Below are 13,745 nucleotides of genomic sequence, written 5' to 3'. Positions count from 1 at the left end.
GTCCAGGGAGTTAGAGACAATAGGTGCTTGGATGCCCTGATGGGCTTCATAAATGTGACAAAGGGGTTAGGAGGTGGATTAATGAGTTTTAGGTTTCCACTTGGTTGGGGCCATTTGTGAGGCTGGGGATGATTTTACTTCTTGTGATGGTGCAGATATGGAGGAAATGTGTGGTGCTTATGCAACTTGGGGCCAGATCCCTGGATAGGATTGCCCCATTTGTTCTTTGGCAATTTTGAAATGGTGGTTGAAGGGCATCTCCTGAGGCAATTCATCTGAGCCTCATTCAGGACTTCTTGTTCAATAACAGATCAAAAACATAGAGACCACCAGTCACCTCTTTGTAGGGAACTATGCAACTTGTACCATCCCCACTATCCCCAGTCAACAGCTTCATGGTAATCTGAGCTTTCCTGTGCTTGAAACAGCATTACGGGAGTCACTTATTGTAAATGACTGTTGGAGTTGCCCAGTCCCATTAGTAGTGCAAGAAAAGCATTCCCACCATACAGTGGGGAAATAGAGAGTTGTCTTCTGCCATTGCCTTTTCCTACCTTCTATGTGGCCTTGTGCTTACTCTTTATAGAGTTCAAAATTGACACAAGTTTTCATATTATTTTATTCACTAATTCCCACATGAGCTAACACTCACTGTTCATGGCAACAGGAGTGGCCCCATAATTTCTACCTCCAATTTCCCTATTTTATCTTCAACTTTAGCCTCTGTGGAATAGAAGTGGCTTGCGACAGGTTTTAACTTGGGTTTTTTCCCCCAGTGTCAGTGAACTCAACAAATAATTTCCATGTGGCCAGTGACATTACATGCTTGAGGTCTGGGATAAATATTGTAGGGGAGAGATTCTGATTATTCTAACTAGCTAGATGTCCTTATGTGAGTCAGAAAATCTGTAAAATGTACAAAGACTCCAGTCATATGGTATGTGTACTGATTGTGCCTTTGGGCATATGTATAGTTCATCTCTTTTGTGGACTGAGTTTGAATGGTGTGTAGGTGCCTCATCACACTAGAGCATGGATTCACTTAAAATCTGGTTTCTCAGTCCTGCAGAATTTTGGGGTTTTTACTTTAGTGAGGCCCAAGACCTCTCTAGCTGAGTGGTTTAAAGCCCTCTCCCTAAACTATAAGCTCCAGAATTCTGAACTGTACTGCCTGAATGCTGAAATATTGGATATAGTCTTTGTACTAATTACTGGACATGTAGATAAAGCCTATGGAATCAATGGGATTATTCTACTTGAGGCTTAACAACAAAATTCGAGACGGAGACAGTTGTCTCGATGTGAGGTTCACATCCAAAATATAAATATACCACCAACATAATCTGCTTTGCACACAAGTCCTCTGGGGGACATTTATTTCAACCAGACAGAACTCAAGGAGCAACAGTCACCCAGGGAACATTTCAGTTGGCTACTCCTAGACTGTGGAATGACCTGATGGAAGAGATTAAACAAAAATGAAGTAATATAAAGATACCAGTAGGTTTCTAAAATAAATATTTATTACATTTGCTGCATCCTGGAAGCAAATTAAGGTCATGAATATTAATAAGAATGCTGTGCCAATTGTAACGCATCCCCAAAAATCTTGGGAGGAATACACAGCATGGAAGAAGAGGAAGGAGTTAAAGCATACAACAATTAACAACTTCTCTGCATGCTTTTATGAAAATAATCTTCTGTGTTAGTTGGCTTATGCGACCCACCTGGGGTACATCTCCAAAAATGCTTCAGAACTGCATTTCTCCAGGGAGAGATCAGAGCAGAATGGGTGCATGTTCTTGGGGTGCTGTGAAGGTTATTAGAATTCAAGCTAATTAACAATTCTAATTGAATCTGAAATGAAGCAAGTCTCAAGGTGATGTTTTCCAAATAAGATACAATAATATGCTCTGCAAAAATGTGGATCAATCAGCAGGAAGTATATTCTTTCAAATAAATTTAAGAATCTTGGGTATGATTCCACATGGAAGCACATGTCCTACTGAAGTCAATGGGGCTTGCAGGACTCACTGTACACAAAAAAGTAGTTCACCTCAAAGAACTGCAGCATATTTCTGAGCAGACCAAAACTGATATATACAAATGAAGTATAAATATTAATTTCCAGTTCTGAATTGTCTTCTTCCATTGTTATCTAATACAAAAAAGTTTTCTATGATGTTAAAAAAGAAAAAAAACCCCAATTCCTTTTCTAATCTAAACAGAAGGCTAAAATAGAGAGTATATGGTGATTTGAAATAAAGGAGATAGAAAAGTTGGGGAATAGAAAGCCCTAACTAATGCTTCCCACCTTGTCTCTACAGTCGTCGTCTTCTTCTTCTTCTTCTTCTTCTTCTTCTTCTTCTTCTTCTTCTTCTTCTTTTTCCTCCTCCTCCTCCTCCTCCTCCTCCTCTTCTTCCTTTTCATCATCATCATCATCACCATGTGAGAGGAAGCCACAGGGAGGAGGGAGCAAGCTTGTTTTCTACTTCCATGGAGACTAGGACGAGGAACAATGGCTTCAAACTACAAGAAAGGAGATTCCATCTGAACATGAGGAAGAACTTCCTGACTGTGAGAGCCGTTCAGCAGTGGAACTCTCTGCCCCGGAGTGTGGTGGAGGCTCCTTCTTTGGAAGCTTTTAAACAGAGGATGGATGGCCATCATTCTGGGGTGATTTGAATGCAATATTCCTGCTTCTTGGCAGGGGGTTGGACTGGATGGCCCATGAGGTCTCTTCCAACTCTTTGATTCTATGATTCTGTGATCATCATCATCATAAACCAATTCTTTTTTGGAAAGTTATCTCTGGTAGGTTAACTTTCCAGGATTCCTTGGATATCATTGAGGATTCTGCAATTCTTGTTACTGGCTTCTCTATTTTTTCTTCTTATTCCTACATCTCTGCATTTCTAATTTTCCCATTATGCTATAAAACCTCAATATTTTCATTTCCTTTTCTTCTTTTACATACTAATAGTCAATAAAGGGCTGCCATTCTTCTTCAAATTTGGAAGGATCATCAGTTTGTCCATCTCTGTCATGTCCAACATTTTTGTAATTCAGAAATCTTGGATGAGAATTTCTTCTTTTTCTCAATAGTAAGCATAAAAAAAAATCCTTGCTGCAGTTACCATGTATAAAAAGAGGGCCACAGCAGTTTGCTACCACTTTATTTCTCATGGTTACATCCTAAAAATTCCTTGCATTTCTAATTAGGTGACTTTTCTACAGGTAGGGCATAACATGGTATAAATGTGCCATAAAGCAATTAAAGAAAAATATTTGCCAGAGGACTGCATAAGTATTCACTCTGTCCAGTCAAGTAGGTTTTCTGGATACATAATTTCATTACATCATGTTTGGATTGCTGTAATCAACTTTGTGTGGGGTTGCTTTTATTATATTATTAATTATATATTTATTATATTAAAAGTTTCAGCAAGTTTGAAATGCTAAGTCCAGACCAGGGTTGGTTAAATGGAGTATATTTCTCCCTTGTTATAATGGCTTTGTTGCTTAACAGTCCATTCCAGAAACAATTGAAAATGCTGCTTATGAGCTCTAAAGTGTTGTATTGAATCAGTCTAGATTATTTCAAAGACGATACCTCTCTATTCCTGAGTTTTGAAATCCTCAGGTGATGGCATAGGAGATAGACTTCTCAATGGCAAATTCACTTACATGTAGTGAGAAGACAAGTTTGTCTTTGCTTACCTTTTACTGGTTGGCAAAGCTATCTTATTTTTAAAAAGTCTTTATTTGTCAACTGGCTCCTTCAAATTGATATGTGTGGCTTTAACAGTGATTTTATGCTATTTGTACTGATATATAGTGAGTTAATATTCAATGGCTAAATTGAATTTCTTGCAAAATACAAGAGCACCCACCCTATTGATGACCTTGAATCAAAGACAAAGAAAAATGATGAGATTGTAATTATTAAATTAGGAACTGTGCTGGGAGTCATGGAAGTCCCCAGCCTTTTGAGCTCAGCAGCATGAACTTAGTTGGTGATTGCATATTTTAGTAAATGAAGAACATGAGGGGCAATGGAGTCTGCAAAGAAGCATGATCAAGTTTTTTAGGGTCACAGAACTTCCCCTGAGAAAGAAGCCAGCTTCATGAATCTTAAGAAACTTCATAGAATACAATACAACCTATGTATATCTGTCAGAGAAACATTCCTGGACTTCACATGGCTGTGCAGTATGTGGATAATAGTAAACCCTATTGAAATGAATGACTTTCAGTCCAAGGATACCATAATATTGTGCTGGAGGATCTAGAAAATGCCTAGAGAAGACCTCTTACATTTGGTGTGGATACATAAAACTATGGATACTGATCCCATGGATATGCAGGTCTTTCTGTATTGTTGGAATTTCATTTTGAAAAAGTCTATTTAGTTGCACCATGCACCCAGCACCTATTTCTGAATAAATATAGCTCCATTGAACATCACCAGGTATGCCAAGAATATTAGTTAAAATGTTGAAATACTAAACACACCATGATTTCCTTTGCCAGTGTGACAACTTGGCAAACAATGGAATTATGAACAATAAAGGTTATCTTTGGGACAAGAATAATGAGTTCTATACTTTTCTCTGATAGTCAAAATATGACCATAGTCTCTATGGCTCAACTAGGTCCGGTAAAGTAGAATACTTTATTATGTCTGGCTTAAGTGGGTGCTTGTCTGATACATTGCTGCCTTTTCTTAAGCAAAATATGGGGTAATAGCTCTCAGAAAGTTCATATAACATTTCCATTTTCAAAGAGGAAAGTCCTAATCTCAAGTGTCCCTCACCCCCTGCCCCATTAATCCTTTAACACTGGTTCCCAACCTTTTTTTGACCAGGGATCACTTTGACTAGGGGCTACTCTTCAACATTAGTATCATAATGGTTATGAATCAATTTTTGGTCAACTTTAGATTCCATTTGGTTATTTGGGGTGCTGATTCAGAAAATTGCATTGGATAGACCACGTCAGCTCTAGTTTCTTATACAGAACATATGCCATCCAGTAGTTGCCATCTGCTCACCCACAGAAAACCATATTTAATAATCTAGAGCTGATCTCAGCCTCTCTCCACCCAACATACCTGTTGCCTCAGTACTATAAGAGGGTTTTGCAAGACCAGTTGCTCTAGTTGCCACATGGTTTCGAGGCAACAGTCTAGTAATGTTGAAGCTGTGGACCATATTTTCGTTTTTGTGGACCACTGGTGGTCCATGGACCACAGATTGGGAACCACTTATTTAAAAGGACCTCAGGTTCAAAAGGTAATTTTTGGAGGATGAAACCTACTTGACCTGAATAATTCTGAGATCATCTCTGCCTCCTCCTTGAGGCTTCTTACACGAGACCTGGTCCTTTAAAGCTGAAATTCATTTGTTTAAGACAAGAATCTGGTATTTTGGCCAAAGCTATCTTGTTAGCTCATTTCCCCCCCCCCCCCCTTAAAGTCCTGGCTCTGGCTTAATTAGTTTGTCCTTTTCTTTTTGTTCTGTTCCAACTAGAATGGTCACACTTCCTGAAATGGTCAAACAGGACTAAGGAGAGGTATTTTTGTCAACCCTAACACATATACTTCAGGGATGGCAGGAAATTGTCCCACATGGACAAGACATCTGAGAATGGAGCAGGTTAAACATCCCCAAATTTCAGTTTGTCCTTGCAGCCTTTCACTGGAGTCACCCTAAGGAGATCCCCAGCCTTAAGGGGAAAATCCACACAGGAGTGACCTCTCATATTCATCCATCCCTCTTCTTGAGTCACCCAAATGTGTGAAGTTACAAACATCCAACTTACAAATGACTCATACTTAAGAACAGGGAAGAGACAACAGGAAGTGAGATAAATCTATCCCTAGGAAGGGAAATTCTTTTCTGAAAGAGTTATCATGGGGAAGAGGTGTCTCCAATGAAGCTTTCTCACCAATCCTTGTTTCCACAACAAGCCATTTTTTTTTCAAAATCCAATTATCCCAGCGACAGAAAGTGAGGTGAAATCTTCTGAACAGGGCATAGACTGCAAAACAAACACCACAGGGCTGTTAACTCTTTTGTGTGTTTCTGAACTGACTTATATACAAATTCAACTTAAAAGCAACCCTACAAAACCTCTTATTCTTAACTTGGAAACTGCCTGTAATCAATCCCGTAAAAAAAGAAAAAGAAATAAACCACAAAGACTCAAACAACAATACATATTCATAAGCTACCATTGAACATATAGAGTAGGTGGTTGCAAAGAAAGTCAGAGGTAGACTGAAGATTATTTTGAAGTCCAAAATGGTCCTGACCAGAATGAGAATTACCTTCCTCCTGTGAAGTCCTAGCCTTTTGCCAAGTCACCCATGCCAGAGAGGAAGCCAGAAAAAGGATGGCACAAATTGCATCAGCTTCTCAAGGCATGACAGGACAGCCAGAACGGAAAAATGCCACCCACCTTGGTTCTATGTCCTCATAAGAGTGGCAAATGAGAAATCCTAGGGTGGACCAGAAACTCAAAAAAATACATATAATGCAATGTATTGCAATTTTATTTCCTATATATACTATATATGATGGTATGGTTTTTTTTTCACATAAGTAGATAGCATTTTGAACAACCTAGCAAGACTTAGCTAAATTTGTTGTCTCTTATGATTTCTTTAATATACCACACATTCTTTATTATCCTGTCCCACACTTTGTTTCCTCTGGAGTATTTTTTCTTCATCAGATCCTTCTTAGCTTGGCTTCTCTCAAGTCCAAAAACTATGGCTTGCCATAACATGGCTTGGCATTTCCAGTAAATTTTCTAGCATTCTCTTGACAAACTCCAGGGAGAATTTCCTGTAGCTCTCATAGCTATTTCATTCGCTAAATTGTTTCAGAGTTGGAAGGATTCCACCTTTTAACCTAATTAATTATTATTCCCTGGCCTATTAAAAATACAAATTGAAAGCAAGCAGAAGTTACTTAAACTTCTGTCATATAAGAAAGAACGTATGCCTGATAATTACCACAGGAGCATCAAGGGGTCTAAAAATACTGTTCTGGAATGTGCATATACTTTTGTTCCTGGGGAAATATGTCAGCCTAAATCCAATTGTTAGTGCCAACTACAATAGACTAATTGATTCAATTACTGAATGGACGATCAACATCTATATGAATGCCATTTGATACAATTGGGCTACCCTAATTCGTTCCAGCAATTGTATTTAGGGAAGGTTTTCAGAATGTCTTTTAAGAATGTAAAGGATCTCTTCTAAAGTTTAACATTTATGTCTTGGTGATAATCTGGATTAATTATTTGAAATGAAGTAAAGCAAATATATTTCTGATCATCTGTAAGACAGCAATCTCATGCCCATCTTTTATGTTCTAAACTCATGGTAATACGGCCCCAGAAATGTTTACAGTTTCCAATGGCAATGGCCTGAATTGTCTCTGCTACAATTAAGTACTAAACTAAGTACCAGATAACATGCACAATTGGCTCTACATGTTTTCAGGTCTGACATTTGCAGATGTGACTATTCACAGATGTGAGTATTATGTTCTCTCTAGGAATCCTTAGGTTCTCCAATGCGACTATATAGTTAATTATTAGAGGATGTAAAATTCCTAGATGTTTTCTTACTTTTTTAAAAAATGTGTTTTTTTATTCACTCTTTTCCCACTTTTGTCAGGTCCTGTGTCTCTAACTTTAGTGAATGTGGAGGGCTGACTGTAATTCATAGAATAAAGCAAAACTTTCTATAAACCAAAGCAAATAATGAAGCACAATCTCCTTCTGTTTCTTAGCTACAGTTACATCTTCTGCAGGCCTGTAGCGAGGGGGTGGTTTTAGGGGTTCAAACCCTCCCCGAAATGTTTCAGATTTTTTTAAAAACTGGTTTACTCATGAATTTTAACTGGTTAACCAAATCCCCATGCTAGGTCTATGAGATGCAAAACATTAGAAGTCCCTCCAGAACTGCAAGCACTATCTCAAGCAAATATTGACAATTTATTCACACTGTCATTACTTGCAGCAATAGCCGATGTAGTGAAGCAACCAAGTTGGGGTGTGTGTGTGTTGAATGCTCTCGTTAAGGAGGCCAGACTTGGTGGAGGTGGTTGACAGGGGCAGAGCTGCAGGCTATTGAAGGCTGCTCTGCCCCCTGCTGTGCTCTTTGCTTCAGCGTGAGCTAGGAGGCAGGTTTCAACCCCCCCCCCGTGAAATTTTCAACCCCCCGCCCTTGCAAAATTTTCAACCCCTCCCGAAATTTTTTTTTTGGCTACGGCCCTGATCTTCTGTGTCAATCGGGCATTGAATCTGCTCCTAGTTTTATAACACATTTTAAAGGACTTATTTGAATTGCTGAAGCCATTGTGGAAAATAGTTTTATTACCTTAGATAGCATCTTTAAAGCTGAGCAGTATCTCTAAAGTCTGAAACCAAGACCTATGAGCCTACTGACATGGAAGCCACCAGCCACTACTCAATCACAACTTGGAAGTACCAAACAGGGAGTCATTTGTAATGATTTTTTTATGCAATAAGAAAGGGCATAACAAACTACATTACAATTGTAATATAATCAGTGGTAGCATGACTCATGTTTGGCATAATTGTAATGTTAAAACTTTTGTAGTTAGAAGGGTGTAACCTCATCAATTGGCAGATAAAGGACATCATGTAGTTCATGTGCTACTTCATGATGTGTATCTTGCTGCTGTTTCATGCTTTTTGTGGAAATTGGTGACAATTATAGGTTTACTATTCCTTTTCTAGAATGCTTTGGATTGCTAGATAATAGATGCTTAACCCATAGCAGGTTATAAAAGAAACATTGTGCATCACAGGCCATTTATGGTACATATTTTTGTACTTTGGTATGTGCCTTTAAATCAACTCCAATTAATAGCAGCTGCATTTCAGGTTTTCTTGACAATATTTATTCAAATGAGGTTTACAATTGCCTCTATTTACAACTGAAAGTGTCATCTTGTGGGTTTTCATTGCTAAGTGAGAGCTTTAATCTTCATCTGCAACAGGAGTGTCAAACCCATTTTCACTGAGCGTCACATTAGACCCATGGCCAAAGGGCCATTTGTAATTATAAGATTGCATAAATGTAGCTATGTTACCCTGGCATTGAAAACCTTGTGGACCACATAGAATGATGTGGTGGATTAGATTTGGCCTGGGAGCCTTGAGTTTGATACATGGGGCATACAGAGTTGTAGTTCAACACTCACACCAGTACCCCATATTGCACTGGTTGAAATATTTTGTTTTTTCCTTCCTAAATGAATACATTAAAAAAAGTAATTCCATTGATTTTTGAAAAATGGGATATCAAAGAGATGCAAAATAATAACTATAAGTGTAACAAATTACTTTTGTGTCCTCAAAGCTATAGCTGTAACAAATTATTTTCAAAGGTAACTTTACATGTTCTGGACACAGTGAACCAAGTCAGTTTTTTTCTGTTTTTTGTTTTGCTCAAAAAATTCCAGAGCCTTATATGTATTTAGAACATATTTAATTATAATCAAGACTGATTTTTATGTATACTGAATGAAAGAAAATTCTAAGTGAGTGTAGGAGAAACTGAGAGAAACTGTTTGACTGCCAAGATCATATTAGGGTGTATTATAAAACGAAAAGAGTTGCTATGAAGCCCTCAAATTTCCTTCTCTCTTTCTCACCCTTTTCATTCTGGAATAAAATGTAATCTTCTGTCCTAGACTCTGATTGCAGAGGGTGCACAACGATGGCTTGACGCCTAAAAGATTACTGTGATCATTTAAGGTGACAATGATGTAGTTTCCAAAAGCTAGCAGTTTTCTTTGTCTCACTGAGACAAACTTTCAGTGTGCCTGGGATGTCAGCTGACCTTTTAATAGCAGCATGGAAGATCATGTGCTGGGTAAAACAGCAAGGACATTGCTTTATGACAGATTGCTCTAGATGGAGTTTGTGGAATAAATAGCTGCACACAGTGGGATCATTTAAGCTTGAGAAATGTTTCAGGGGTGGATCACATGTTATTGCTCGCACTTTTAGTCTGAATTCACATGGTCAAACCAACCGTCAATCCTATCACAAACAGCAAATGACACCAGGAATGTAAACTTTGTAAAAGCCTTTGAAACTCACAGGTTTCTTTCTCAGGTGGGGACGTAACGGTACAGAAAAAAATGCCCAGAAGACAGTCAACATGTTGTTCTGAAATGGTGAGGAGAAAGGATCTGCAGAAAATGGTACAGTGTATAAAATCACTCTCTCAAAAGTGGTGAGATGGTTAGGAAAAAAGTCATAAAACAGATTCAATACATTACTTTTCATCTGATAAAACAGGACATATACCATAATAATAATAATAATTTGAAACACAACAAGATTAGTACACAGCAGACATTGTTGTTGTTGTTGTTGTTGTTGTTGTTGTTATTATTATTATTATTATTATTATTATTATTTACCTACCTTTTCTTCTGGCTTGAGATGGGGCACAACACAGTCAAATACAGTTATAAAACATAGTTCAAATGCAACTGTAAACGCATATATTAAAACACACGCATATTAATGTCACCCTGTTTCTATCCAATTGAAAGCTCATAGGACCTTTGGAAAGATGTCTGCTGTGAATTCCTCAGGAATTCTCTATATTGTCAAAATTGTTGGTTTTGGAGTTGAGGACCATTTGCTACACTGAACAAATGACAACTATATGCATTTTTCCTGAAAATGAGAAATCAGAGTACAATATGATCCCCTTATCTGCATACTCAATATCCACAGTTTCATTTACCCATGAAAAAAAATAAAAGGATTTTTAGACCTCTCTATGTCCTCCAGTGGAATTATACGGTATTTATTTATTATTTATTTAGAGGTTTTCTATACCGGCCATCTCAACCTCGACGAGGGACTCAGGTCAGTTTACAGTGCATATCAAATACAATCATATAAAAACAGCAAATACAAATCATTACATATTAAAATAGTACAACTCAGTACAATAAAAACATCATCATTATATCATTACAGTTTCCTACGCCAAATCGTCAATCCAGTCATGGTCATAATCATATTCATAGTCACAGTTCATCATATTTCATCACAGGGAAGGTTCTAGGTTCAGTCGTTGAATGCCGCCTTCCAGAGCCATGTTTTTAGCGATTTCCTGAACGTCAGGAGGGAGGGGGCCGATCTAACCTCTAGTGGGAGGGAGTTCCAAAGCCAGGGAGCCACCACCGAGAAGGCCCTGTCTCTCGTCCCCACCAGCCGTGATTGTGAGTGTGGTGGGACCAAGAGCAGCCCCCCCCCCCGGAAGATCTTAGTAGCCTTGATGGTTCATAGGGGAGAATCCGTTCGGACAGGTAAACTGGGCCAGAGCCGTTTAGGGCTTTATAGGTCAACACCAGCACTTTGAATTGTGCCCGGAAGCTGATCGGCAGCCAGTGGAGCTGGCGTAACAGAGGGGTCGTATGGTCTCTGTACCCTGCTCCTGTTAGCAATCTGGCTGCCGCGCGTTGGACTGATTGAAGCTTCCGGGCAGTCTTCAGAGGCAACCCCACATAGAGAGCGTTGCAGTAGTCTAAACGGGATGTAACCAGAGTGTGGACTACCGTGTATAGTTTTTTTAAAAGGGATTTGCTAGTTTTAGGTAGGTCTTGAAACACATCCTCAAGGGTTACAGAGGGTCATACTGTAATCTAAGTCAATATTTTTTCTTCCTGTTTTTCTATTCCACTAAGAACACAAGTATAAGTACAACAAAGTTAAAATACAGAATATTAAAACTATCACAATATTCAATACTACAGTTCGCAATGGTAGTGGCAAATGCTTTGCAGAAAATTATTCAGTGCTCCACAGCAAGGATGCTTGCGGAGTGTTTTCTTCTAATACAAACTGACCTGATTTACATTTTCTGGATAAATGAGCTGATTGGTATGTACTTATCCTTCACATTATGCCACCCCCTGGTATTTCATGATACAGTGAAAGCGACGACAGCAACAACTATGCCACATTGCTTATAACAGAACACAATGCATTTTTGAGATGTGTGCTTTTAGGGAATATAAAGTAGAAGTTGGTGCCTTGAGAGAACATATCTTCAAAATATGTATTTAATAGGGTTTGAGCATATTTTTTGAAAAAAAGTAATTCACAGATTAATGCAAAATTGGGCAAAAAGTTCTTAATATATGAGAAACTGGTGCAGACTAGAAATAGGTCAATCAAACTAATGTCCTGTCTCTTTCCCATCACTCATACATCCTAAAATTATTGCTAGTTGAGATTTGTACATATCTATTTTTAGGTAGCAAAGTGAAGAAGGCATTATCCCAAGAAAGGAAAAAAATTGAAAATTAGGCTTTAAAAAGGAAGAAAGAAAACAGCTATGTCCAGAACTGTATGGGTTAAGGGATTTGGCCTCCTCCTTGTCAAATTTCTTTACTAAAATTCTGTAATTTGTGAGAGGATGTATGTATCACCCTTGGAGGGCATGCTTCATTAATGGCCAATCCATTCCTCTTATAAATATGTATGAAAATATTTTAATGATCACACTGTTCTAGCTACATTTGGAATGAATATATATGTCTGCTTACTTATCTAAGTCTGCTATAGCTCTAAGACCATGAAACAGAGGATCCTTCCAGACAGCCATTTTATCTGGAGTAAGGAAGTGGGATTAAAAATCCCAATACCTCGAAATGGTCCAGAAAGCTTTGGTTACTGCAGATGGAAGTTAACTGCAAAAGGTATAGCGAGACATCCTTCAGAAGTTTTCTTTTAATCTTTCCCCCCTTATGATGTTCCAAGATGCACTGCATCTCATAAGCATTTTGCCAAAGTTGCAGCACTAATGCAGCTATACCAAAGTATGCAAAAGCAGGTTTTCTGTCATGATCTCTTCTCACTCTCACTCCTGGTGCCCCCAAGCTTACCCTTTTGGGCCCCATTTCCCTCTTTTCTTTCAGGAATACACAAGAAATCTGTTTCAGAGAATGTTTGAGAATCAAGACATTCATAGGAATACCAATATGTTTGTTTGCAAAGCTATTGTCCTTTCAACCTTGTTATACAGCTGCAAATCATGGACTGTTTACAGACGTCACACTCAATTTCTAGACAATTCCATCAGCATTGTCTCTGAAAAATCCCTCAAATCTCTTGGGAAGACAGACAGATAAATGTTAGCATTCTGGAAGCAGCAAAGACGACCAGCATTAAAGCGATGATCCTTAGCCATCAACTTCACTGGACTGGCCACATTGTCCGAATGTCCCATCAACGTCTCCCAAAGCAGTTACTCCCAACTCAAGGATGGGAAATGGAATGCTGGTGGACAGGAAAAGAGATTCAAAGGTGGGCTTAAAGCCAACCTTAAAAACTGTGACACAGACACTGAGGACTGGGAAACTCTGGCCCTCGAACATTTTAACTGTTGGTCAGCTGTTACTAACAGTGCAGTAGAATTCAAAGAGACATGAATGGAGAGCAAAAAGGAGAAACATGTCAAGAGGAAGGTGTGTCAGGCCAACCCTGACCAGGACTGCCTTCCATCTGGAAATCGATGTCCTCACTGGTGCCATTTAATTTATTTAATGTATAAGATGTTTTATAGATATTATATAACACCAGAGACAATAGCCAAAATGGATAAAACCTAGCTAGGGGAATGCTGGCGGTGCAAGACTCAGAAAGGAACATTCTTTCACATTACAGGT

Source organism: Anolis sagrei, chromosome 2 (assembly GCF_037176765.1).
Source record: "Anolis sagrei isolate rAnoSag1 chromosome 2, rAnoSag1.mat, whole genome shotgun sequence".
Classification (NCBI taxonomy): Eukaryota; Metazoa; Chordata; class Lepidosauria; order Squamata; family Dactyloidae; genus Anolis; species Anolis sagrei.
The sequence above is the reverse complement of the archived record's forward strand: the minus strand, read 5'-3'. Positions refer to the sequence as shown.